Below are 25,952 nucleotides of genomic sequence, written 5' to 3' on the forward strand. Positions count from 1 at the left end.
AGGTCAAATTTTACAAACTGCTTAATTACTGAGGTTACAGAAGCAGTACACTTAGTACTATGCAGAGCATCTATAACCTTGCAGTGTTATTTTGATTATTAAGTGTATTTAAATCTTCCTGAGTCTAGCACCTATTATTTTTATCACCAGCATTCAGACTCAACCACTAATTCATGTTTTGCTGGCACACAAGTAATTTTACATATTAATTATATGTATACATAGAGATGTATTGCATCCACAAATATGTATTTTTGTATCATGTGTCATTTTTGCATAGGTGTGATACACACACATAAATGTATCGTACATGTAAATATATGTATCATAGGAAAGTATACATTTATAAGGTTGTACAGAAAAATGCATAAAGATTTTAGCTATGTAATTTTAGATATATAGCTAATTTTTATGCATTATTTAAAACTACATTAATTTCAGATTTGATTTTACCATTAATAAATCTTAATATGAAGTGCCATAATATTTTTGATTTACCTTGAACTTCAAAATGGATTGGAGATTTAGTCTGAACAGATTGTAAATGTTGGCAGTAGTATCTGGAAATGATAATGTATGTGGTTTGTTCCAGTTTCGGGCAATACTGTCTAATTGAAGGTATTCTTTTCATGTCAGATTAACTTCACAAATGAGAATTACCAGATACTTATATGAGCATTTCTTTCAAAAACAAAATACTCTGGATTTAAAATTCTTTTATGCCAATTGTAAGGGCATCTTTTCACAAGAAATTAAGCCTCATGACATTTGTGATTCATAATGCTTCTTGTATAAATGTTAATTTTTAAGAAATCTCAAAAATAGGAAAATAAACTAGTTGAGTTTTCCATGCTTTAATTTTTTTTCAGCTTCAACATTAGCAACTTGGTGTGCAACAGGCCTTAGTAAAAGTATCTTGCTTCTGTTTCATGAGATCAGGAGATTTTACAGCCTTTCTTGAATAGATTTTCTTGTTGATAAAGCAGTAGAAATGGAACAGTATCAACACAAACAAGGAAAGCCTTAGCTGTTCTGAGCTTGTTTGCATTCCCATTTCAGGATCAGTTGTAGTCCTCTGTTCTACACTTGCTGCCTATGAAACCCAATGATGCCAATGCCACTTTGGGGTCAGGGTTGCTCATGGACAGATGTTCTAGATGAAAAGTGTTTAGTTCTCAGACAAAAAACTCTGAAGAGATCTGAAGACTTAACCTTTTAATATAAAAAGCCTGACTCAACTTTTATTCCTCTTTTCCTTTTCATGGTACAGTGGCTATATTAAATGGAAATGATGTAAAATCAAGAAAGGGCTCGGGTCGGCTAGGAAGGAAATAATATTATTTTATTGACAAAATAAAGCATTTCTCAAATTTAGAGAAAGAATTGAAGTACCAGTCATAGTTTTGTTTCCTTGATATTTCTTGAAAACATGGGGAAATAAATGTCCATAAATCATTTCTATTATTTGCTGTGGATATTGCTCTGTATAAATAAACACTGATTGGCCGGTAGCCAGACAGGAAGTATGGCGGGACTAACAGAAAGGAGAATGGAGGGAAGAGGAAAGCAGAGCAAGAGACTGCCTGGAGCCGCTGCCAAGACAAGCAAGATGTAAGGTACCAATAAGCCACGAGCCACGTGGCAAAGTATAGAATAATAGAAATGGGTTAAATATAAGACTAAGAGCTAGATAATGATAGGCCTGAGCTAATGGCCAAGCAGTTTAAATAATGTAAGCGGCTGTATGTTTATTTTATAAGTGGACTGCGGGACTTGGCGGGACCTGGAGAGAAAAGCTCTCCAGCTACAATTATTCATTTTTCATTGAAGAAGTGAAGAGATCCAATCATGGAGTGAAAGGGCTAGGTGGAAGGAATGTGTACCTTTGAAATATTTGCCTATAGTTATTGACATACTGAGATGGATTTCATTGGAACCTCTTTCCTCCTCAGAGCTTTGTTCTTAAATCTGTATGTAACTTTGGCACAAATTCAGACCCTTTGTACAAATGAAATTATTTGCTCTATTCCTTAAATAATGGATGTTTGTTAGGTACTCCCCCCAAGACCTATGCCATAGCCCGGCATTTTGTCTCAGTTAATGGTCGCAGACGTGAATTCTGAGTTACTTTTTGCAGAATAGGCCTTAAAATCCAGAAACTTATTGGTTATTCCCATAAAATTCATGCCACTATTGTACCAGTGAACATTTCTTGCCAAACGATAATTATTCTATCTCACAGGGTTCACAGCTAAATAAGACTATTGATCACTTTTTTCCCATCAGTAGCGTAGATGGATAGACCTTTCTGGGACTGTAGATTCACAATGGCTATGGCTGAATAGAGGAGACCTGTTCCAGATCAAACCAGCCCAAATCTCAGGATGACTATGGAAAGTACTCATGGAGTCCCACCCTGTAGCTGAGATCTATAGGCTATTGATGGACCAGGGGAGGAAGAGTCAGTTATCTTCCAGCCTGCCAGTTCTGTGAGGATTCACATGCTAGATGAGCCTATACTCTTGCATGTATTGGCAGCACTAAGTGGATTTAAAAGCAGAGCACATGGACTTGGGAAGGAAGAGTAAAGAGGGAGACTGCAAATGAATTACAGTGGAGGGAGAGTTAGGGAGACTTGATCAAAACTTGTATGTATTGGTGAAATTCTCAATTTAAAAATGCAGAAATGAAAATAAAAGGAATGCCTACCAGGACAATAATACATTAACTAAAAATTTATCCATTTCAGAATTGGAACATATGTCATATTTGGTATATAACAATGAGATATAGATAAATCTAATTAGAATCACACACTGAGTTAGGCATTCTGAGGTTTTTACATCTCCATCTACACATAGGCGCCTTCTTTGGTTGTCCTAAGACACATTTAACTACAGATACGTGTAATGAAGTCCACAGCAAGAGAACCAAATTGTGTGTTTAAGGTACAAATGATCAGGGAGTGTCCATACAGGGTCACTTCATCTGTATGGTATTATGTTCTGCCTTAGACTAACTTCATAATTTACCCAAAAGATCCCAGATACATGTTACTGCAGTACTGAATGCTGGAGGAAATATCAAAACAGCTGTCTATGTATACCTGGGAGTAACACAGGAAACTTCAGAATCAATATGAATAATAATCAAGTTATTAATGTATAAACATGTCTCACATATTTATTTCTAGAACAAGATCAATACAACAATATTCATGAAACTTAGGGGAATGTTTTCTGATTATAAGTATAAAATTTACACATAAAATACATACAAGTACATGTACATATGTTTATATATTTATATTACATATAATATTCTCTAAAGAAATCTTATTTTTAAAATATTTATTATTTTATGTGTACATGTGTGTGTGTGTGTGTGTGTGTGTGTGTGTGTGTCTGAGTGTATGCATGTCTACCACATACATGCATGAGCCCATGGAGATCAGAAGAGGGCACTGGATCCTCTGTAACTAGAGTTACAATGAGTTATGAGTTGCCATATCGGTGTTGGGAAACAAACTCAGGTCTTACAAGAAGAGGAAGTGCTCTTAAGGACTGAACTATCTCTGCAGTCCAGTGTAAAGCAATCTTAAAAGTAATTTCCTCTGATCTTTGTGCTTCCCTTCTCATTGGTTGGTGCTATTAAACTTTCTGAGTTTCTGTGCTTTTCTTGATTTTCCTTAAGTGTCTGACAGAAGCATAGGGAATCCCTGGGTACCAGTTCATATAATTATCATTTTTTCCTGAAAGGCTCATTCTCTAAGTTTCTTTCTAATGACGTTTTCATCCTTTATGAGTCATTGTAGGATGGTTTAGAGGAGGTGGACGGACAGTTTTGCCAGTATCTCAGGTGCAGCATATGTTGGGTTTTCTTCCATTTTTTTTATTATTATCATTAATTTATAGTTCAACTCTTAGAAACCTGTTTTCTCCTCAGCTGCTGCCTTCACTTGCTGTGGGGTCTCAGTATGGGGCATGGATCAGTGGTCAAGTCCAGCCCCTGATTTCATTACTGATCCTCAGACTATATAACCATGGTGACTGGAAACTAATTTAAAGCTCTGTGCCCAAACGTTCTTGGGATTTGAAAACAATAGGATGAAAGCACAAAGAGAAATGTCTCTCCCTGTGTGGGTTTCTATAGTAACAGTGAGGTTGCCCTTACTAAGTTATCAATTGGTCCAAGCTTATTCTTAAAATTGTATTTTTTCTTCCTTTCTTTCTTTTTAAAATGAAAAATTAATCTTTTTTAAAATATGGAACCACATATTCCAGATTACTTAATTTTTTTTTAATTTAACTTTTTACTGTTTCCTTGTGGATTTCACATCATGCATCTTGGTCCCACTCATCTCTCCACCCCCTCACATCTGCCCTATACCCTTACAACCTTCTTCCCCCAAGATAAAACAAAATAAAATTTAAAAAAAAGAAAGAAGAAAAAAAATAACAAAAGAAAAATCTCATCCTGGAAGCTGTAGTGTGACAAAGTGGCTCACACAGTATACCCTTTAGTGTATTCATCTTACTTGAAAGTGTTCATTGCAATGAGTCATTTGTCTGGTTTGAGGCCTCTGGTCTCTGCTACACTATTGATACTGAACCCTCATTGGGCCTCCTCTTGAACATCCTATGTGAGTATACATGTACTGACTTGTCTTCCCTATTGTATGTCATGAGTTTCACCTGACAACTGTCACTTATGTTCCAGTACTTTTCCCCAAGAAAATAATTGTTACAAATAATACAAGAGGCATTATAGTATTAGTAATCACACTGATATTTGATATTAATTAAGAGGAGATTGCAGAAGGTAGATGCTTTGTTCCTCAAAATTATTTTAATGCTGCTTTGACTGGTCCATATCACAGCACATTAAGGTCAACAATATATTCTCTCTACTTCAATAGCTCCTCTTATCCCAAAAGTAGTTAGAAGAAATGATGTGCATAGTATTTTTTTATATACAGTGAGACTCACCAAATTAGCCCACCAGTGCACTATTACTATTTCATATAAAAAAGAAGACAAAAATACATGGGTGAGAGTTCAATAACATTTCCAATACTGTTCCTGGAATGCCAAGAACAGAAGTATCCCAGGAAAAATAAACTCTGACTATTTGTAGAGTATCCTGCTCAGTATGGCAGAAGATGTGATAGTGAATGGTGACGGCCAAGAGGATTACAGAATATTTCAATGAAAATCATTTGTGCAGAACTTTAATGCTGAGTTCATTAGGGTTTTATTGGCTCAGGAGAAGGGAAAGAAAATATCCTGGCAGAAATAGCAAGCAATATCTACCTAAGATTCTATCTAATTTATGGTCAGTCAAGGGGTCACAAGGACCCTGAGACAGATGTTCATGGAGTGCTAAAAGCCTGAGCATCTATGTGAAATGAATGTTACAATACTTTGTAAAAAAATCTGACAAGCTGAGTACATTTGCTCTTTATGCATATATTATCTTTATCTACCAGCATTGGTTTTTCACACAAGTGACAGCATAATCTATTGAAGGGAAATAGCTATTGTCATAAATAAGGCATCTACTTTTCTGGCTAGAATATAATTAGACTTCAATGGATAGTGACACTTTTCTCTTAGAAATAAATCACTACCGGGAATAATTGAATTAGTCAAAGGAGCACAGGATAATGGTATGGGAGCTGTATTACTCTAAAAAATCTCAGTGATGTTTGTCCTCTTTCACATTTTCTTATGTGCTCAAAGTCAGTTAGGTTTGGTGACGCCAGGTAGTATTTTGGGGTGGCTTAGGAATAAAGGTTTATAAATGCTTGTTGTTCCTTCAACTCTGCAGTCAAGACAGGTGAAGGGAAGACTTACAATACTTTTATCATTTTTTTTTCGAGACAAGGTTTCTCTGTGTAGTTTTGGTGCCTGTCCTGGAACTCATTCTGTAGCCCAGGCTGGCCTTGAACTCACAGAGATCTACCCGGCTCTGCATCCTGAGTGCTGGGATTAAAGGTCTGTGCCACCACTGCCTGGCTAATACTCTTCTCTTTTTTCTTCAGTTGCTTTAGCTGAGAAAGTACAATTGAGTCTGTAGCCTGATCACAAAGATTGATCATATGACCTTGCCTAGAGTCATAGAGGTAAATATATATATATATATATATATATATATATATATATATATATATATATATATATATATATGGCAGTACAGGAAACATTTAGTAAGAATTAATATCTCTATAAAAACCTCTAAGGCCGGGCGGTGGTGGCGCACGCCTTTAATCCCAGCACTCGGGAGGCAGAGCCAGGCGGATCTCTGTGAGTTCGAGGCCAGCCTGGTCTCCAAAGCGAGTTCCAGGAAAAGCGCAAAGCTACACAGAGAAACCCTGTCTTGAAAAACCAAGAAAAAAAAAAGCAAACCTCTAAGATGGGGCTGGAGAGAGGGCTCGATAGTTAAGAGAGCTTGCTGTACTTCTAGTGGACATGGGTTCAACTCCCAGGACCCACGTGATAGCTCACAGCCATTGATCACTCCATTCCAAGGGTTCTGATGTCATCATGCGGTCTTCCTGGGCACCAGGCGTATATGTTGTGCACATGTATACATGTATACATGTAAGCAAAACACTCACACACAAAACAAAATACAATTTTATAAAACATTTAGAACATTTTATGGAATTGTGGGAGGTTACTTACCATATGGGTAATAAAATTTATCAAGCTAATGTAAGTAGCAATTGAATCTAATTGAGAACATTGAGTGAGGCTTTAGCTCAGTATTAGAGAACTTGCCTGTTCAAGGACCAAGGTTCTATCCCCAGAATAAGAAATTAATTAATTAATTAATAGTTACCTATGAAAGACCCTAAATCAGTCTGCACATGTAAGGAAGATGAATGAGTAAAATGAAAGAATTAATCTTGAACATGGTATAGATAACATCACAATGTATCAGAGGAAAGAATTCTGTCTTCATTCAATACTATTGGATGAATTTAATTTTTATGCTGAGTAAAATGATGACACTTCCTCTTTCATTGAGTGTAACCCTCACTTTCATGTACATTTGATATCTATTTGCTTAGATAACAAGCAGACTACTTAAAGGAAAATGTGTAAGAGTCTTGCTAGAAAAGTTAGAGTAGGCAAAAATTTCTTAAAGAGGATACCAACGTTTCCAAATATCTGAGTGATCTTAGCTGAGCAAAGAAGACTGTAGTGAAATTAATAATCTTTATTATTTTCAGATATAATTCATGGAGTGGGAAAGAAAGTTGTAGTCTTGGGGACAATATGTTGTGATAAACACATCTACGATGGAATCAAATGCTTTTTTGCATTAAAAAGGAAAAGGAATATCACCCAATCAGGAAACATAAAAGACTAGAACATGCCCTCTATGAAGGAAGATAATTCAGAGGCTAAAATCCTAGTTATTAGTTATTGAAGACACACAGAACCAAGATCACAATGTAACACTATCACATACCCAACAGAATATTTCAAATGAAAATGACATGCCCAACCCCACCTTAATATGGAGATAACAATGGAACACTCTTGCTTGGCTGTTGGAAATGTAAGTTGATAAAGTTCATACTTATATAATTGAACATATCCAGAAATAGTGAAGTAGAATCTTGTCCATATATTTATGAAAGAGATCTATAATAATGTCTAATGCAATGCTGTTCATAAAAGGCTGACACTGAAGCAGACCAAATACCCATCGCATGCAGGAGAGAGCAAAAAGCAGCCACCCTTTGAAGGAGATTGGATAGTAAACTATTTAGGTTCTGTAGGCCATGTGGTCTCTGCACAAATACTCAGTTCTGACTTTGTAGTGTAAAAGCAAGCCTTGAAAATCTGTAAATACATTTGCATAGTAGTATTTCAGTATAGTTTGATCGAAAAAGTAGGTGACCTATTGGATTTGGTCAAAAAGCTCCTTTCCCTTCCTGTGGCATAGATAAATAAATTCTGTTTATTTAAACAGTGGATATTAGAAACCACAAAGAGACGATAACTACATGATCAACATGGATGAATCTCTTGTATTTCTTTTAAAGAAACCAGCCATGTAAATATTTGAATTGTATGATTCTATAAATTAAGTGGCTATCTGTGGTACTGTAGTTCAGAAAGATGGTTTCCCCTGATGAATGTTGTGTGTGTGTGTGTGTGTGTGTGTGTGTGTGTGTGTGTGTGTGTGTGTGTGATATTTCAGGGGCTTGATTAGCAACAGTCTGTGTAGGAAGTCTGAACAGAGAGTTCAGAATGAGTGAGTGTTCTGAATAGCTAATGCTGTTCTCTTTCAAACTAGCTTCTGGCTAGAAATATATTTTACCTTGTGAAAATTCATCAAGCGATTCATGAAGTATTTCTGATCAGTACATATAGTTCCATGGGGGAAAGGATGGTCTTAAGAAAATGGATGGTTCATACCCTTTAATCAAGTAGCAGCAGGAATTCAGGTTTCCAATATGCTAATTTAAATTTATTTCATTATGGTATAAAATGAAAGAAGGCTAAATTTCCTTTAAAACTAATCCATAAAACCAAACCCTGTCAAAAGTTTTCAAGCCATATTCAGTTCTAAGAAAATGTAGAAAATCTAAAGCATATTTTAAAGAATACGTTGGAAGACACATTATGATAACATTCAATTTATAAACAAAGTGCTGCATTCTAATTAGATTAATAATTAATAGGAACTTGGAGATTCTGACATTCATTGAATTAAAATATAAAATATTAGAAGCCCCAGGTGGTGAACGAGGCTCCAGCACCATGTCTGGTTTGTTTGACCCACTATCTTGGCCTGGCCCTGCCCATCCACATTGCTCTTTTTGTTCCTGTTTGGGTCAGTCCAAGCTCAGTTCTTGCCATCTCCTTCCATCTTCCCATGAACTTGTGCAAGTGTCTCTGCAAGGAGATTCACAAGGACTTGTCAGTGATGTGCCTGTACAAGATCATTGGCCAGTCTGGGGGCATTGGCAGCTTGTACATTCAATTCAAGATCACAGATTCTGCTATTCATATTCTGTGCATCATGAATGATGCAACTACGAAGAAGTTTGCCTTTACTATGGAAGATTATGACATGTTTGAAGTGTATTTTGAGAGCAAGGAAACAGGGCAGATAGCTGACCAACTCATGATTCTAGATGTAAAGCATGGAGTAGAGGTGAAGAATTAGAAAGAGTTTTCAAAGGTAAGAAACCCAAACCATTGGAGATGGAGTTACGATACTTAGAGGACCTTGGAGAAACAATCATTTATGGTTTTGGGTACATAAAGAAGCAGAAGATGTGTGACACCAATGAATACATGACACCCCGGTCCTGTACTTTAGTATCTTTTCGATGTTCTGTCTCACTGGACTAGCCACCAGGCAGGTCTTCTTCTACCTGCGTCACTTCTTCAGGTCCAAGAATTTGATAGACTAATGGGGCTCAGTCTTCTTTCCCCTTGTATCTCAGCCAGCAGAACATTGCTGGGACATTTGTGGCTTAACCCAAGGCCGTCCTACCAATGGTACCATCAGAACATAGTAGAGTTTTCTTACCAGAACTGATTTCTTTTGGTGTGAGAGAACACTGGCCACCATCTACACCCAACAAGTCAATGAGGACTTCCTTTCAAGGTAGTAGGATTTGGACTGATCTTGCAACAAGTTTGTTAAAGTCACCTATGGGAAACCAACCAACCAACCAACAAACAAACATAGAGGTTACCTAGATAATGACAAGGCCAGAATTTTTCCTGGGTTTCCTCATATGATCTGTTTGAGCTGTTTTCTCTCTTTCTCCCACTTACTCGTCACCATAGTCTTTCACTGTAGCTCTTCTCCCAAGATTGCCACGACTGTCGTCAGCTTGTCTCAAACCATTTGTCCTCTTCCCATTTCCTTGTAAAAGCATCTTGAACTTTCTTTGGCCCTTAGATCAGTGGTTCTAAACCTTCCTAATGCTTGACCCTTTAATACAGGTCCTCATGTTATGGTGACCCCCAACCGAAAAATTATCTCACTGCTCCTTCTTATAAATTTTGCTACTGTTATGAATTGTAATGTAAATATCTGATATGCAGGATATCTGAAAGGCAGCCCCTGTGGAGTCCCAACCATCAGGTTGAGAACCACTGCCTTAGATGAAATGTTTACATAGCTTCTGTTGATATCCTTCATAATTTTGTGTCTCTTAAAAGGGACACAGATGGGATACATAAAAAAGTGAGCTTTGAACTGTAGATAATCTGATAAAAGAAAATCTCATTTTAAACAATTAAAATGTTTGTGCTCAAAACATATCAAATATTGAGGGTTTTTTTCCTATTATCTTAGCTTTGTGAAGAAAATGTTATAATTGGGACAATTTAAAGCATCAGCTACTTTTCAGATTTAGGAGAATTCACTCCTGATGTAAAATTTACTAAAAAATATATTTTAAAAGAAGATAGGGTAGGGTAGCTCAGGGGGTAAAGTTGCTTGCTGTGCAAGTTTGGCCCTCGGAGTTATAACTCCAGAATGTACATAAAGCCAGAAGGAGAGAACTGGATTTCAAAAGGTTGTCCTCTGACCTCAACATGTGTGATATAGTATATCTGCATGTGTCATCCCCACTCATCATGCACATACACATACACACACAATAAAATTTCAAATATATCAGAAAAAAATCATTATGTGCATAATTTTATATATTAAATATGTTTTCTTAATTTTTATTTAGCATGTATAAGTGTTTTGCCTGCATGTATGTCTGTGCACAGTATGCATTCTTGATACTGAGGCCAGGAAAGGGCATCAGAACCTCTAGAACCAGAGTTAGAGGTTGTTGTGTACCACCATGAAAGTTCTGGGAATGGAACTCAGGTCACCAAGAAGAGCAGCATGTGCTCTTAACTACTGAGCCATCTCTCCAGCCATAAATATATGCTTGTGTAAGCATATTAGATGCAATACATCCTAAGTATCCAAACAAGGTGAATTGGGCAAATCAAAGACGCTACTACTTCATTTGAATAAATATGAGACAAGTAGATGACTGTTCAAAAATGTAAAATAAAATGTAAATGTTTATGATGGCTAGATTGAAAAAAGAGCAAGTTCTATTTTGAGATTGAGAGTAAACTTTGCAGAATTATCTATCAAGCATTATAAACTACATCTACAGAAACTCCTAAAGAAATAGTCCCAAACCAGACCAGTTTGTTAGTTAATCTCTATGCCAGCTTGACTTGATCTGGAATCATCTAGGAGGTGAGAGGCAGTGGCTAGAAAGAATCACCCTGAATGAGAGGTGCATATCCTCATTGGCTTGTGTTCTGGAGTGAATGAAAATGAGCAAGTGAGCTGAGCACCAGCGTTCAGTACTCTGCTTCCTTACTATGGATGCCATGTGTCCAGTTGCCGCATGCTACAACCACCATGACCTCCCTCTCACGGCACACTGTATCCCCAAACTCTTAGTCACAATAAACCATTAGTTTTGACATATATTTTGCCACATAAACGAGAAAAGCAACGAACACAACCAAACAATGGTGATATTTGGCTGTAATTGCAGCATTCCACATGGGGAATGGTGGGGGGAGTCAAGTTTGAAGGTAGTTGATGCTTTCTATGAAGACTTTGTCTTAAGAAAACAAATATCCTAGGCACAGGAGAGATGGTCCAGCAGTAAGAGCAATGGCTGCTCTTCAATAAGACTTCCTTTCAATTTCCAGACTCTCATGGTAGCTAAGAATTTTTTATAACTCCATTTTTTCAGGGATCTACTCTTTTGTTCTGGCTTCCATGGGCACCAGGCAAGCATGTGGTGCACACACATGCACAAAGGCAAAAACCCAGGAATATAAAAAAAAATTTAAAGAACAAATGGTCTTGAAATGAACAGTAATTATTTTTCATTGATGCCATTTATTTGTCCCTCTGTTCTTTGAAAGTCTTTCAGTCTTCTATAATTATGATGTATCTTCTTTATACCATAAAAAGAAGCATTGAGGTAGGGGGTGTGGATACATTTTCAGAGTGCCACATTCCGGAAGCCCTAGCTTACATTCCATTCCCATCACCAGTCATGGTCTTTAATTCTAGCACTTAGGAGGTGGAGACATGAGGGTCAGGAGTTCATGGTCATTCTTTGCAATGACTTTAAGAGGACAGCTTAGAATATATAAAATCTTGTCTCAGCAAGACAAACAGCAGTAGACTATTTCCTCTTTTGATCATTTTATTATATTTAAATGTGTTTATCATTTAAATACTGTGTGTCACCAGTTATATCATATAGGAAAGTTCAACATACAAAATGTTTAATCAACATATCTGTTCAGGACAAGGGATGGGAATCACCCTCCATTTTTACTCTCGGATTTAATGCAGTAGTTAAACTGTATCAAATGTTAGACAAATGGCTTGATAACAATGCCACTAAAGCCATTCTAACTGTTACTGAAATATATCCTCAAATACAAAATTTCTCTTTCATGTGAATCTCAAAGTGTGGTTTAATTGGTCATAAAATTTGTTGAGAAATCTATTTCTGAAAAGTGTATTTTTTTCTTGTGATTACGTAAACTTTCAGAGCTATTGCCATGATAGCTAACATTAGGTGGCACTGTTTTCCTTTTGGTATAACCCCAAAAGCAAAACTCAGAGTGAAAGAACTGAATTTGTGTTTTCTTAGGCCATAATGGCACCTACAGAGTTTGCAGGAGGGTATTGTGATTCAAGAGTGGTCAGTGCTTTAGAAATGTACTGGCCACTAAAACTTATGTGCTAGGTGTTCCCTTCATGGGTACATTACAGAAGAGATTCTTACTGGTTTGAGTTAAACATGCATGACAGAACTTCAAATTTTACACACTCACTGTGGTGTTACATAGTTTAAAAGGATTTATTTTGTAATTAGTAATTATTCTACTGAAGAAGGGAAAGGTTACTTTAAGCACAGATGAAATTTAACTATATTATTAGGACATCTGTTTATTCACATACGATATCATTCAATATTGTATTTGTTTGAAATCAGGCCTGTCTTTCACTTGCATACTTTGTTTGTGAAAATACTTCATTGAGTTTGCAGATTGTATATGTTATATTTACAATGTTGACATGCTTATTTTCTGACATATTAAGAATTAGTTGGTAGCAAATGATAGCATTAAGCAGCTACGTGCATGTGCATGCTTGTAGAACAGTCTCCTGGAGCATGGATAACTTCTCAATAGCTTCATTGCTGAAGAGAAGTCATGTTCCTCTCCCAGTAACCGTAAGTCGCCAATAGCTTCTTAGCTTGGGATATGACTTCAGGACTTGTGTCCTGTCTATTTTTTATAGCTGGATATTTATAATGTGCAGAGTCACAGCCATTGTGAGTTCATGTGTGCAACTGCCTAATGTGTCCCCCAAACACGAGTTCTGCAAGTCACCTACTACCTCTGCCTGTTATAATCTTTTAGACTTTTCTGATGTGATGATCCCTGAGATTTGAGGAAAGGGGTCCCTTTTGCTGATGAACACTCTGCAGTCTCATATTTTCTACATGTTGATTGGTTGTGGCGACTCTGTGTTAATCATCAACTTGCAAAAAAGAAGCTTCTCTGCTAAGGAAAGAGAGATGCACTAATATATGAGTGTATATATAAGTATTTGTGAAGCAGATTAGTACTATGTATATTTTCAGAATATTAGTCATAGGTTGCCTCTTATGGCCCAGGACATATCTAGTCAAGGATTCTTACCTGCATTAACAGTGCCAGGGATGAGTTCTGTCTTATAGAGAGGGCCTTAAATCCAATTAAGAAAGTAGTTGGTTACTCTCAACATTTGAGCCACCGTTGCATGGTGAGCATATCTTATCAGCTCACACAGTTTTCTATCGGGTGGTGGAAATGATTTTTCTGTCTTTTGAAACTAGTCTCTACCTAAGGACATCTTGTTAATACACAGGCATCTCACATTTTAGAATATAATATTTATTTTTTTGGTGATTCTCTGACATGTACCAGTAACTTGATTTCTAAGTATATTTTATTTGTCTTCTATGTAACAGGATTCCTTCCAACTTATTTTATAAGCCCATTATTACTCTGATAGGAAAGCCAGTTAAATATACAACAATAGAAAAAATTGACCAATCCTTTGATGAACATACATTTAAAAGCTCTCAACAAAACACAAACAGAATTCAAGAACGCAGTAAGATCATACATTATGACAAAATTGGTGTCATCCCAGGAATACAGGGTTTTCAACATACACAATTCAATAAATGTAATGGGACATGTAAGCAGGCTTAAGGATAGACTTATTCACTGCTGTTGGAAGTACAAACCAGTGCAGGAAATCAGAGTGAAAGTGTCACAGCTAAAAATAAACTGAACATATGAAGAAGTTATAACATTACTGGGGATATTCTCAAAGGAATCTAATTCTTGCTATATCCATATTTATTCAGCATTGTTCACAATTGCTAAGAAATGGAAACCAACTATGTGTCATCACTTATGTGTAAAGAAAATGTGGTAAATGCACACAAAGAAATTTTAATCAACTCTTAAAAATATGATCTTGACAAAGCCCTGAAATCATGAACATATAACCTATACTCAATATATACAGCAGGTTGTGTTTGTATATTTATGCATATATGTATGTGTTTGTTACTTACATATATATGTATATTGTTAAACACATCCCATGTTACATACATACATATTTACATATGTATTTGTATATATATGAATATGTAATACACACTAACACATATGTATGTTTGTGTACGTAACATAAATAATTAAAGAAAAGAGAACATCAATTTGATTTGACGGGGCTAATAAGGAAACATGGAAGTAGCTGGAGTAGCTAGAGGGAGAAGAAGAAAAGAGAAGTGATATAACTATATATATTTTAATTTGCCTAATTTTTTGATGTGTATAAATGATTGCCTCTGTGTGTGTATGTGAGTATGTATGCACCATGTGGGCACCTGGTAACCATGGAGACCAGAAGAGGGAATCAGATATTTGGAAGAGAAGTTACAGTTTTGAGCCACCAAATGAGTGTTGGGAATTGAACCTTGGTCTTTTGGACGAACTGCTGGTGTTCTTAAGCACTGAGCCATCTCTCTAGCCCTAAATTATATTTTATTTTATTTATTTATTTATTTATTTTTGGTTTTTTGAGACAGGGTTTCTCTGTGTAGCTTTGTGCCTTTTCCTGGATCTCGCGCTGTAGACCAGGCTGGCCTCGAACTCACAGAGATCCGCCTGCCTCTGCCTCCGCCCGGTTATATTTTAATTAAATAAAAATTTTAGTTAGAAACAAGGAAAATATGAGATCTCGACACTTGCAAGAAATTAGTGGAACTGGGGAACTTATTTATTATGTCAAGAAAAATTAAGTCACAGTCAAAAAGACAAGTATATTATTTTCTCTTATAATTTAACGTGTGTGTGTGTGTGTGTGTGTGTGTGAGAGAGAGAGAGAGAGAGAGAGAGAGAGAGAGAGAGAGAGAGAGAGAGTCAGTCACGACACTAGAAAGGTGGCCAAGAGAAGGTAAAAAGAGATCTCAACACGGGAGGAACAGTGAAAAGAACCAACTGAGCACATGTGACATGAGCCTCACAGTGGCCTTCTGGGAGCAGGGAGCAGGAAGAGTGGTGTGAAGAAAGGAGTTGGGAAGTAAGCGACATCTAAGAAAGTGATGCTTATCTGAAGATGATGCGAAGAAGCCCCTTCTCTGCATGCTAAGTTCAAAAAATGAGAGAGAAGAAAATTAATGACTTAACATATGAATATTTCTCTCTGGACACTCTAGTCTCCTTCTAATGACTTGTGTGTTTATCCTTCCCTAAATCCATCCTCTTCACCCCTATGACTTCAGAGCAAGTTCTGAAATCAGGAAATGTTCTTTTCCCTTTATTGGTCTTTTAAAAGATGATTTTGGCTGTTCTGAGTCCCTTAAATTCCACAAGAATTTTAGTATCAGGTCCAATTTCCGTAAAGACATTATGTAGGATATGACGAGCCTTGCATTGAATCTGTACATCAGTCCATGGAATATACCTTTTCATGACATCCAGCCCTCTGTTTGATGGATCTGGGTACTATTCCAATTATTTGATTCTCCTGTAATTTTTTTCCTTGAGTTGTATAATGTTTAAAGTATGTTTTGCTTTCTTTTTTCCCCACATTTATTCCTAAGTAGTTCTATTTTATTTTTTAAATTATTTCTTTGTGCATGTGTGGCATACATACTCATGTGTATGCATGCATGTAAGCACTTAAATACAGAGGCCAGAGGTAAAGGTCAGATATCTTAACATGGTCTCTCACTGATCCTCAAACTCACTAATTTAGCAAAGCTGAGTAGGTCATGAGCTTTAAAGATTCACATGCCTGCCCTTGCATCCTAGCTATAGATTACAAGTGTTTTTACATAGAACTGGTAATCTGAACTAAGGCCCCCTGCTTGAACAGCAAGCATTTTACCCACTAATCTATCTCCCCAGCACCAGTTTTGATACTGTTTTAATCACAATTTGTTTTCTTCATTGTCCTTCCAGTTTGCTTATTGATACTGAATGCAGATGCAACCCATGTTTGTACAGTGAGAACAATGTTTAATCAATGTTTTGGTTGGTTCCTTGCAATCATATATACAGACAATAAGAACATCAATAGCATCTTATTTCTTCTTTTCTACTTGTAATTCACTTTAATTTACCTCCTTTATTAATTCCCATGACTAGGACTTTTAGGATAATGTATAATCAATCTAATAAGAAGGAGCACCCTTGTCTTGTTCATAGTTGTAGAAGGAACACATTCACCATTAGATACCACATCATCTGTGGGTTTTATTTGTTGTGGTAGATACTCTTTTTTTTTTCCAGGTTGAAGAAGTTCCTTTCTAGTCCCAGCTTGTAGAGTGCTCCTCCCCCTCTTCTTTTTTTCTCTTTATGAAGGTATACCGTATTTTGTCTGATGCTTTTACTCTGCCTTTCTTGATGATCACTCAACAGGTTGTTCCATTAATATGGGATAAGTCATTATTTGAAGTGGAATGTTATTTTCATAAAAAGGTCAGAGGGATGTAAAATATTTATTATATCAAGTTCTCCAAGAAATTGGGAAAAGGTAACTCCACTTTTTTAAGAAAAAGAGAACAGTGAAAAAGATATGCATCTGTTTATCTTAAAAGTCTGTACTTCAACCCTTTGATGAGGAACTGCAATGCACAGAGGCTACTCCATTTTGGACCACACTGATTTCCCTGAGCACATGACTTCATTAATAGGATTTCTCATATATGAATTGTTTAAGCAGATTTTCATCAAGCGCAGGTCATGGTACTAGATCAGGGCACTTTAAAAAAGAAATTTTATTTGGATTAATAGCAATATGGTTGACGGGTGTTTAAGTTAGGAAGATTGTTACAGTGGTATTCTAGTCACTGTGTTAACATTTCTAATAATTATGAGAATGTGTTCCATACGAGGTTGCAGTCCCCCAGCCTGGCATCCACAACTAAACTAGTTCACTGATGTACTTGTCTGGTTACTTCTTCTCTTCCTTGTACTTGTGCTTTCCTTACTCTTAAGTGTTCGAATCTTTGTACAAGCTCCTCCTGTGGAAAGGAAGACTAAGCTAACCCATATTTTCTAGATACAGCAATTCCATTCTGTCAGGGATTCACATGTCTTGAGAACTCCACGATAAATCACAAAGGGTGGCTTCAAAAGAATGAAGATATGCTGGGCAGTGGTGGTGCACACCCTTAATCCCCAGCACTTGGGAGGCAGAGCCAGGTTTATCCCTGTGAGTTCAAGGCCAGCCTGCTCTACAGAGCGAGATCCAGGACAGGCACCAAAAGTACACAGAGAAACCCTGTCTCGACACCCCCCTCCCCCACAAAAAATGAAGATACAGTGGTGACATCTCACTTCTGTTAAGTATTGCTAAACTTTGGGGCTCAGTTTGCAAGGTAATGGATAGGGACATAGGGACACCAAAAAGCTCCTTCCTTTAAGGGAGGGTATAGGTAATTTTCACTTTTTTTGTCTCTTTGTATTTTTCTCTTCCTTGTATCTGTATATTTTCCAACATTATTTTAAAATAAAAGATGCATATCAACATTTTATTTTTTTCTATTTATTTAATTATTTATTTATCTATTTATCTATCTATTTATTCATTCATTCATTTATTCATTCATTCATTCATTCATTTATTCATTTATTTATTTATTTATTTATTTATTTATTTATTTTGGTTTTTTCGAGACAGAGTTTCTCTGTGTAGCTTTGCTCCTTTCCTGGATCTCACTCTGTAGACCAGGCTGGCCTCAAACTCACAAAGATCCGTCTGGCTCTGCCTCCCAAGTGTGCCTGGCTCTGCCTCCTGAGTGCTGGGATTAAAGGCGTGCACCACCACTGCCTGGCCATATCAACATTTTCTAAGCAGCATGCCTCATAAAAATGTTTTCTCTAAGGCCACTCGTTGCCATTCTGAAACTTTAATAATTTCAACAGAGACAAAATATTTCTTTCCAATATCCATGAGAAAGCCTCACTAAGTACCTGAGTTTGAGGTTGAAAGAGAATGAATGTCTTGGCTCAAGCCATGAATGTTGAACACATAGGGAGTATATCATAATTCATTTCAACAGGGTCTTATCCATTGTTAAGACAAAAAAAATACTAATTAGAACAAAAGCAAGACTTCCTTTGTGTTTTTCTTCCAACAAAAAACATTCTGACTTCTATTTCTAGAAGTTGTGAAATACCTTCATCGTGGTCCTAGGTACTCTCTGTAAATGTGGACAGGGCTATAATATTCATTAGGTATAAATTAATACTCTCCTGCTATTATTAGTCATACTAATACATAATGGTAGAGCATGTATCAACCCAGAAAAAAGTGAAGGTCTGGAAAAATATTAAATTAACCTTTAATTTCAGATAAAATATCTTGTTGGAAAGTTCACAGAAACTGTATTCTCATTTAATTGAACTTTTATTTCCACCCATGTGTCACTAATTCTTTTAGTTGGACAGGAGGGTAATAGGCATTGGCTGTCCCCTGTAGATATGATTACCTGTATTTTAATAGATCCTACTGGAGATTTTGTAGATTTGGGATAACCAGCTCATCACCGAGAAGCAGCCCATTCGTCTGGAATGTTGTTTTAGTGTTTCTGTATTAACTATAGGAGATTATCATTTACTAACTCTAGACAAACAGGATGGAATTTGATCCATAGTTTCTAGCTGGGTGAGGATGATATAATCACTCTTAACTTTATATATTACTGTTACTATAATATGATATTTCATGTTTCTCTAGGATATTTTGGATATCCTATAATTGCATTGAATAAATATCTCTGGTATTGAACTAACTTCATGCTTTATATGATGTAGTTATTCTTACTTATAATTTATGATACCATTAATATCTGTCTATTATGAGGAGTCAAACTCTGAAAATCAGTTTTAGTTTTATCAGCTTCCATTTCTATATGTCATTTAGATCAAGAAATGCTATAAATTTGCTTAGAATTCCTAAGTATATTTCTTTCTACCTTCTTTCTTTCTGGTGCAGAAAATAATCATGTGATGCTCAGGTCATATTTGATATTTACAAAAATACATATTACTTATGCTACATTAATGATTTATATATGAATAGACACCAGGTCCCCATAGAGTTGCTTCCCAAACAAATGTTTCTACTTATAAAGGTGCTAATGCAAACTTTAACTTACTCTGTAATAATTTTAGATTTATAATTGTCAAAAATTAGAAGAGTTCCAATGTGCTCTGTATCTGACTTCTCTAATACTGACGTCTAGCAAAATACCAATATGGCCTTTATTAAAAAAAGAAATCACCAATGGTGCTGCTCTACTATCTAATCTCTGGGCTCTCTTCAGATTGTATTTATTTTTCTATCAATGCCCCATTCTGCTTAGGAATATGTACCCGTGTTTCATGTTGCTTTTGTGGCCATTTCCTCTTAACTTCTTCCCACCTGTGACAGTTCCTTAGTGTTTATCTCCCATGTCTTTGACACTTTTGAAGCACAACATATCTGATGTTTTTATATTGACATATTCACCACAGAAGGGATATATGCATTTCAACATCACATGGTTAAATGTCTTCTTATAGTGATGTCATCCTTAGCTACTGGTTAACATGGTCTCTGTCATGTTGCTTCACTAAAGCAATGACTGTTATCCCAATGGCATAAATGCATATCATATCCTGCAGTAAGTCATTCATAACTCTGCAAATACCCTAATTTTCCTAAATATTCTGATTATTAAAAATTGTTTGAATTAATGAGCCTGTTTACAATGGTTATTACTATGGGTCTTTTGGAGGCTTTATTTTTAAATGTCTTTCATACTTTCAACATTTAAATATTTAAATAATTTCTTAAGGGAAGTCTGTCAGTTCTTGGGCATTTATTCTATTGTTTATATCAGTATAGACTAATGAAATATTCTCTAGTTCGTAAATCAACAGTGACATTATTTTATTGTTTCATTTCATTTTACATCCCAGGATTCATTGTTCATTATTTATTTATATATTAGCGTTTTCTCAGACTCCTTGAAAAATTTTCTTCTCTGAGGTTTGGAATTACCCTGTTTCTCCAAGGACCTCTCACTTCTTTCTCTGATAAAAAAAAAAATCAGAAACCAGTATCTGGGATACTATGTGATCTAAGCTCTATTGCAAGCAAATTGTACTCTTCATTTTTCACTTTGTGTGCTCTTTCCAGAGTATTTTCCAATAAAACACGAGTTAGATTTTCATTTCTCCACCTCAACTCTTTCAGTATAGTTACATTCTCAAATTCATAAACGTATTTCTGTCATTTGAATTGCATTTTGAGTTTTGCCATTATTCTTGGTGGTTATTTTTAAAATTTTTATACCGCAGAATTTCATCAGATTTCTGAGATATGAATAGAACCTTAAATCAGTCAAATATTCACAACACTTTAGAAATTCATCTTCTTCCCCCTTTGTTTGCACATGCCAGATCTCTGAAAAGCGCAATATTCTTCACCATCTCTCGGCTTTGTCTTTAACAGAATGTCTGAAACATGAGAACAGGCAACATGTGGTGTTAATTTAGCAAAATGAGTTTATATTTTTGTTTTCTTCAAGTTTACACCATCTTGATTATATATTTTTTCAAATAATATTTATTTTGGTTATCTTACCTTTATTTGTCACCCAAATATTTTAGTTGGCACTGTGTTTGGTTGTTTTTTCTAGCTTACTCTCTATTTTTTATTAGTAGTAATATCAGTGCATTTCTGCGTACTAAATTATCATTTTTTTGAGAAATATATTTAAATAGCTGCTTATAGCTTATGATTACATCTTTTAACAAAACTAATCACAGACTAAAAAATTCTAATATTTATTTTGATATAATGTGCTCTTTCTTGTTTTGCGGATCAAGCTGCATCATAATACTTCAAAATGTCTTATCTATCTCAAAGGTTACAATGTCTTTCTGAATGTCTTCTTTTTAAATATTTGTAAATTTAAATTCTGTGTCCAGGTTTCATGAGAGATTATTTTTCATGCTCATATTTATACCCATCTCATTCCTTGGACAAAGGCTTTATCAGCCCACCATGGAAAAACATAAGAATAAAGATGATGTAATGACAGAGATTAAAAGTGTGTGGATTGCCATGCCTTTTCCATTCCAAATTTGATGACTTAGCAGAGAAACAAGACACAGAACGTGTTTTGAAATACCTTAATCAGAACAAGCAGAGGTGAGTGATGGAGAGGAAGATGTTTTCAACTTGGTGTAATGAAGAATAAGAGGAAGATGTTTTCAACTTGGTGTAATGAAGAATACTTCTTCAGCTCACAGAGTGAGAAAGAAGGGCCAGGTTGTCATGGCTCTGTTCTGGCAGTTGAACTGGGAGAAAACTTGTGAAACCTGTAATTGGAAAGGGTTGTGTGTTATGGCGGATTGTGAATCATTTAACTGGAGAAGCGTGCGTGATATGGCAAAGCCCCAGAGAGAATCTCTGGCCTGAAAGATGTCTACACCCCAAGTATGGAAAACAAAGCCTGGAGTGCCAAGCAACTGAAAGAATCCCCAGAACGGGAAAATGGTTGACTCACTAAACTTCACAGTAATGCCAGGGGAAACAAAAAATTCTTGACATGAGTTAATCAAATATTGTAGATTTGTGATGATCTAGGAAGATTGTCTAAATTTTCTGCCAGTATAGTAAAATGAATTGAAGCAAAAAAGGTATAAGGTAGCACCGAAATTTTCCACAAACCATCATGATATCTCCATGTCCCTTTCTATTTTGTCTCCTTTAAAAGTTTGCTCTCGGGGTCAGGTATATAGATAGCTCCATAGATGGAGTGCTTGCCTAGCATGCAGAAGCCCTAGGTTCCTCAACCAGCACTACATAAGCCACACATGCATGATTACAACCCCAGAGCTCTGAAGATACAGGCAAAAGGAGAATAAATTGAAGGTCATTCCTAGGTACATAGAAACATCAAGGTCACCCTAGGCTAAATGAGACTGTGTCCCCTTTACTGCCAAATGAGAAGTTGTCGTCTCATGAAAATAAACTTTAATGATTTGAGGACGAAAATAATATTTATTGGCTAAATAATTAAGGAAGATTGTGAAAAATGCTTGTCATTATTTGGGCATTTAAGAAAAAAATTCTCTTAATAGTTTAAGATAGCCATTAGACAACAATACTAGAAATATGCCTTTTATAAAAATAATTTGAAATAAACTTTAAAGCTCAAAAAGCAATTTCAATAGTGAAAATTCCAGCTTCCATCATTTTCATATGTTTACAAAGTTATTTATGCATTGCACTGCTGTGAAGGAATCTCTGCAATATTTATGAATAAGTTTCTTTGTTTAAAAGAATATGAAACTAAATTTTCTGTGCATCTGCTTTGGCTATATGCATTCAATGAGGATTCTCTGAGTTTTCCCATTTGATATGCATATTAATATTGAAACAAATTTTAAAATGAATGGAGAACTCTTATCAATTAAGAACTATACTTCAAAATTAGAAACAAAGTCATATCTAAAATACATAACATAATCTATGATTTTGACTATTTTGAAGTAAAAAAAAATTGAAGACTAAAATCATATAATATCCTATGTATATATGTTATAAAACATTGAAACTGAACATAATCTCAAATGATGACCTATGTTAAGATAGATGTAGGCATTTAAAATTGCCATTTAAAGTTAAAATTACAAAAATGTCTTAAACTAATCTAAATACACTATTTCAGGAAGGCTTTGTAGAAGTAGTTTCCTCAGGTCTTAGTGTCAGTCATGTCTCCCTGTTTTTCCTTCATTACTGTCCCCACCGCCCACTCCATTTAACCCTTCCTATTCCATTAGTCTCCTTTCCCCATTTATATCATTGTATTCCATCTCTACTCTTTGGAATTCCCCATGGCCCCCTATTAATTCTAATTTCTGCATATTCCAAATAACACATAACATCCACAAATGAAAGGAAACATTTAATATTTTTTTTCTGGGCCTGAGTTACCCTACTCAGAATGATTCTTCCTAGCTCCATCTATTTAATAGTGAATTTCATTTTTCTTAAGACCTGACTAATACTTCATTGTATGAATGTACCACATTTTAATTATTCATTCAACTATATATGGACATCTAGGCTGTTCCTGTTTCCTGGATATTGTAGAGCAGCAATGAACGTGGATAAGCAGTTATCTGTATAGAGAATATAGAGTTTTGAGGTATATGCCTGAGTGGTATAGTTGGATCTCTGGTAGATCTGATTCTAGCTTTTTGAGGAACATTCACAATGATTTCACATTTAAAAGAAAACATATATGCTTTCTTTTAAATGGGCATCACCAGTTTTCACACCCACCATCAGTGAATAATTGTTCCTCTTTTCTCATGTTGACAACATTATTTATTATTAATTTTTGTCTTAGCCATTCTGACAAGAGTAACTTGAATTCTCGAAGTAGTGTTAATTTGCATTTCCTTGATGTCTAATGATTCAAACACTTTGAAAATATTTTTAAGTCATTTGCATTTCATCTTTTGAGAATTCCGTGCTGAGTTCCCATGCTTAAAATTTTAAATTGGGTTATTTGTTTTCTTGATACTTAGTTTACTAAATTCATTGTATAGTCTAGATATTAACCCTCTGTCAAATGTATATATGGTACATTTTTTCTAGTCTATAGGCTGCCTCTTTACTTGAATGACAATATCATTTGCTATACAAAAGTTTTATACTTTCTTGTGGTCCACATTGTCATTTGTTGGTTTTAATGTCTGTTTTATCAGGTTCCTGTTCAGAAAGTCCTTTCCTGTGCCTGTAAATCAAAACATACTTCCTATCTTTTCTCTTCTATCATGTTTGGGGTATCAGGTCTTTTGTTGATGTCCTTGATCTAATGGGGGGAGTGGCTTGAGTTTTGTCCAGGGAAAGAGATAAGGATATGGTTTCAAAAATGTAGGGATAATAAAATTGGGAAGGTATAGAATGTGGGGGATGGATCATGGAGGACATGGCTGAAGGAGATGAACATGAGCAAAATACAATGAGTGGAATTCTCAAATAATTAATAAAATGTTTTTCAAAGAGCTAACCTAGACAACTTGTGTCAAATTCCATAAAGGAGCAAAATTGAGGAAGTTCTGGAAGCTGAAACATATATGCTTTCTTGTTCACCTTTTAGTCCAGAACTAATTATGTAAATATTGCTTTAGCAAATTTACATAGAGACTGACATGTTATTTATTTCTCTACATATTCTAGTACCTTTATTGTAATGAAACAGTGATGCTCGCAGAGAAATATTTTCTATATTTCTTATCTACAGTTTAAAATGGTTAGAATTACTGAAGGATATTAAATAGCAGCCAATGAAGAGGATGAGTGATCTTAATTTATTTAAACTTTTCTTATGTCTTAAAAAGAGAGACAAATCTTTTTAAAAATAGTTTGATGGCCATTTATGAGCACAGGAACTAATCCAATATATAGGTGATACAATGGACAGTTCTGATGTTCCTGCCAGTCAATCACATACCATCTTCCCATCATCTGACTTTGCTGTTGCCTCTTGAAATCATCCTAAATCTTATGGTAAGATTCCCTAATTCCGTGACTAGTTGAGACATAGGCTTCATCTATAATCCAATTATAATGATCAAAGCTGACAAGATCAATCCATTTTCTTTCCCTGCTGGACACCTTTGCAATTTTAATAAACCTCTGAGCAACATTTGTGGAGGGCTAATGAAAAGCACTTTACTGGCCTGTTGCTCCTTGAACTCTTGATTTAAAGCTGCCAGTGAATCTGGAGATAGTATAAACTAATTTTTACCATTTCTATCACCTGCTCAAAAATATACAAAACCAAGGATATTGGCCAGCCTAAAAGCTTCCTGTTCAATCAAACTGAAACTCCCAGACATTGTGGTTTCTTGGGTTTTCTAAGCATACTACCAAAAACATTTACACATGCTAATATTCACTTTTTTCTTTTTTTTTCTTCAGATCAAATGAATAACAAGCAATCAGCATTCAGACAGTAGCATATCATTATAAATTGTTTTTAATTGTTTATTTTTATTTTATATTTAGTAATACAGAAAATAGAGCAAAGTATAATGACATGCATTTATAAACATGTTATGATAAAACTCATTGATTCTTATGCTAAGCAAAAAACTTGATTTTATTAATTTTAAACATCTTTAATTTCAAATGATAGATCATACATTTTCTAGGTAACAGTCTTCTAGTGAAGATGTGTGTGTGTGTGTGTGTGTGTGTGTGTGTGTGTGTGTGTGTGTGTGTGTGTTTCAAAACAGGTTGCTTACTAAGCCAAAATGCTGAACCATCATTAT

At 35.5% G+C, this 25,952-nt stretch overlaps 1 pseudogene; it reads left to right on the top strand.

Moving 5' to 3' along the window:
• Positions 1-8,780: 8,780 nt before the first annotated feature.
• On the top strand, positions 8,781-9,439 carry LOC128114060 (transmembrane emp24 domain-containing protein 10-like; annotated as a pseudogene).
• Positions 9,440-25,952: the final 16,513 nt, after the last annotated feature.

The sequence above is a fragment of the Peromyscus californicus genome, unplaced genomic scaffold (assembly GCF_007827085.1).
Source record: "Peromyscus californicus insignis strain IS unplaced genomic scaffold, ASM782708v3 Scaffold_19__1_contigs__length_69161282, whole genome shotgun sequence".
Taxonomy (NCBI): domain Eukaryota; kingdom Metazoa; phylum Chordata; class Mammalia; order Rodentia; family Cricetidae; genus Peromyscus; species Peromyscus californicus.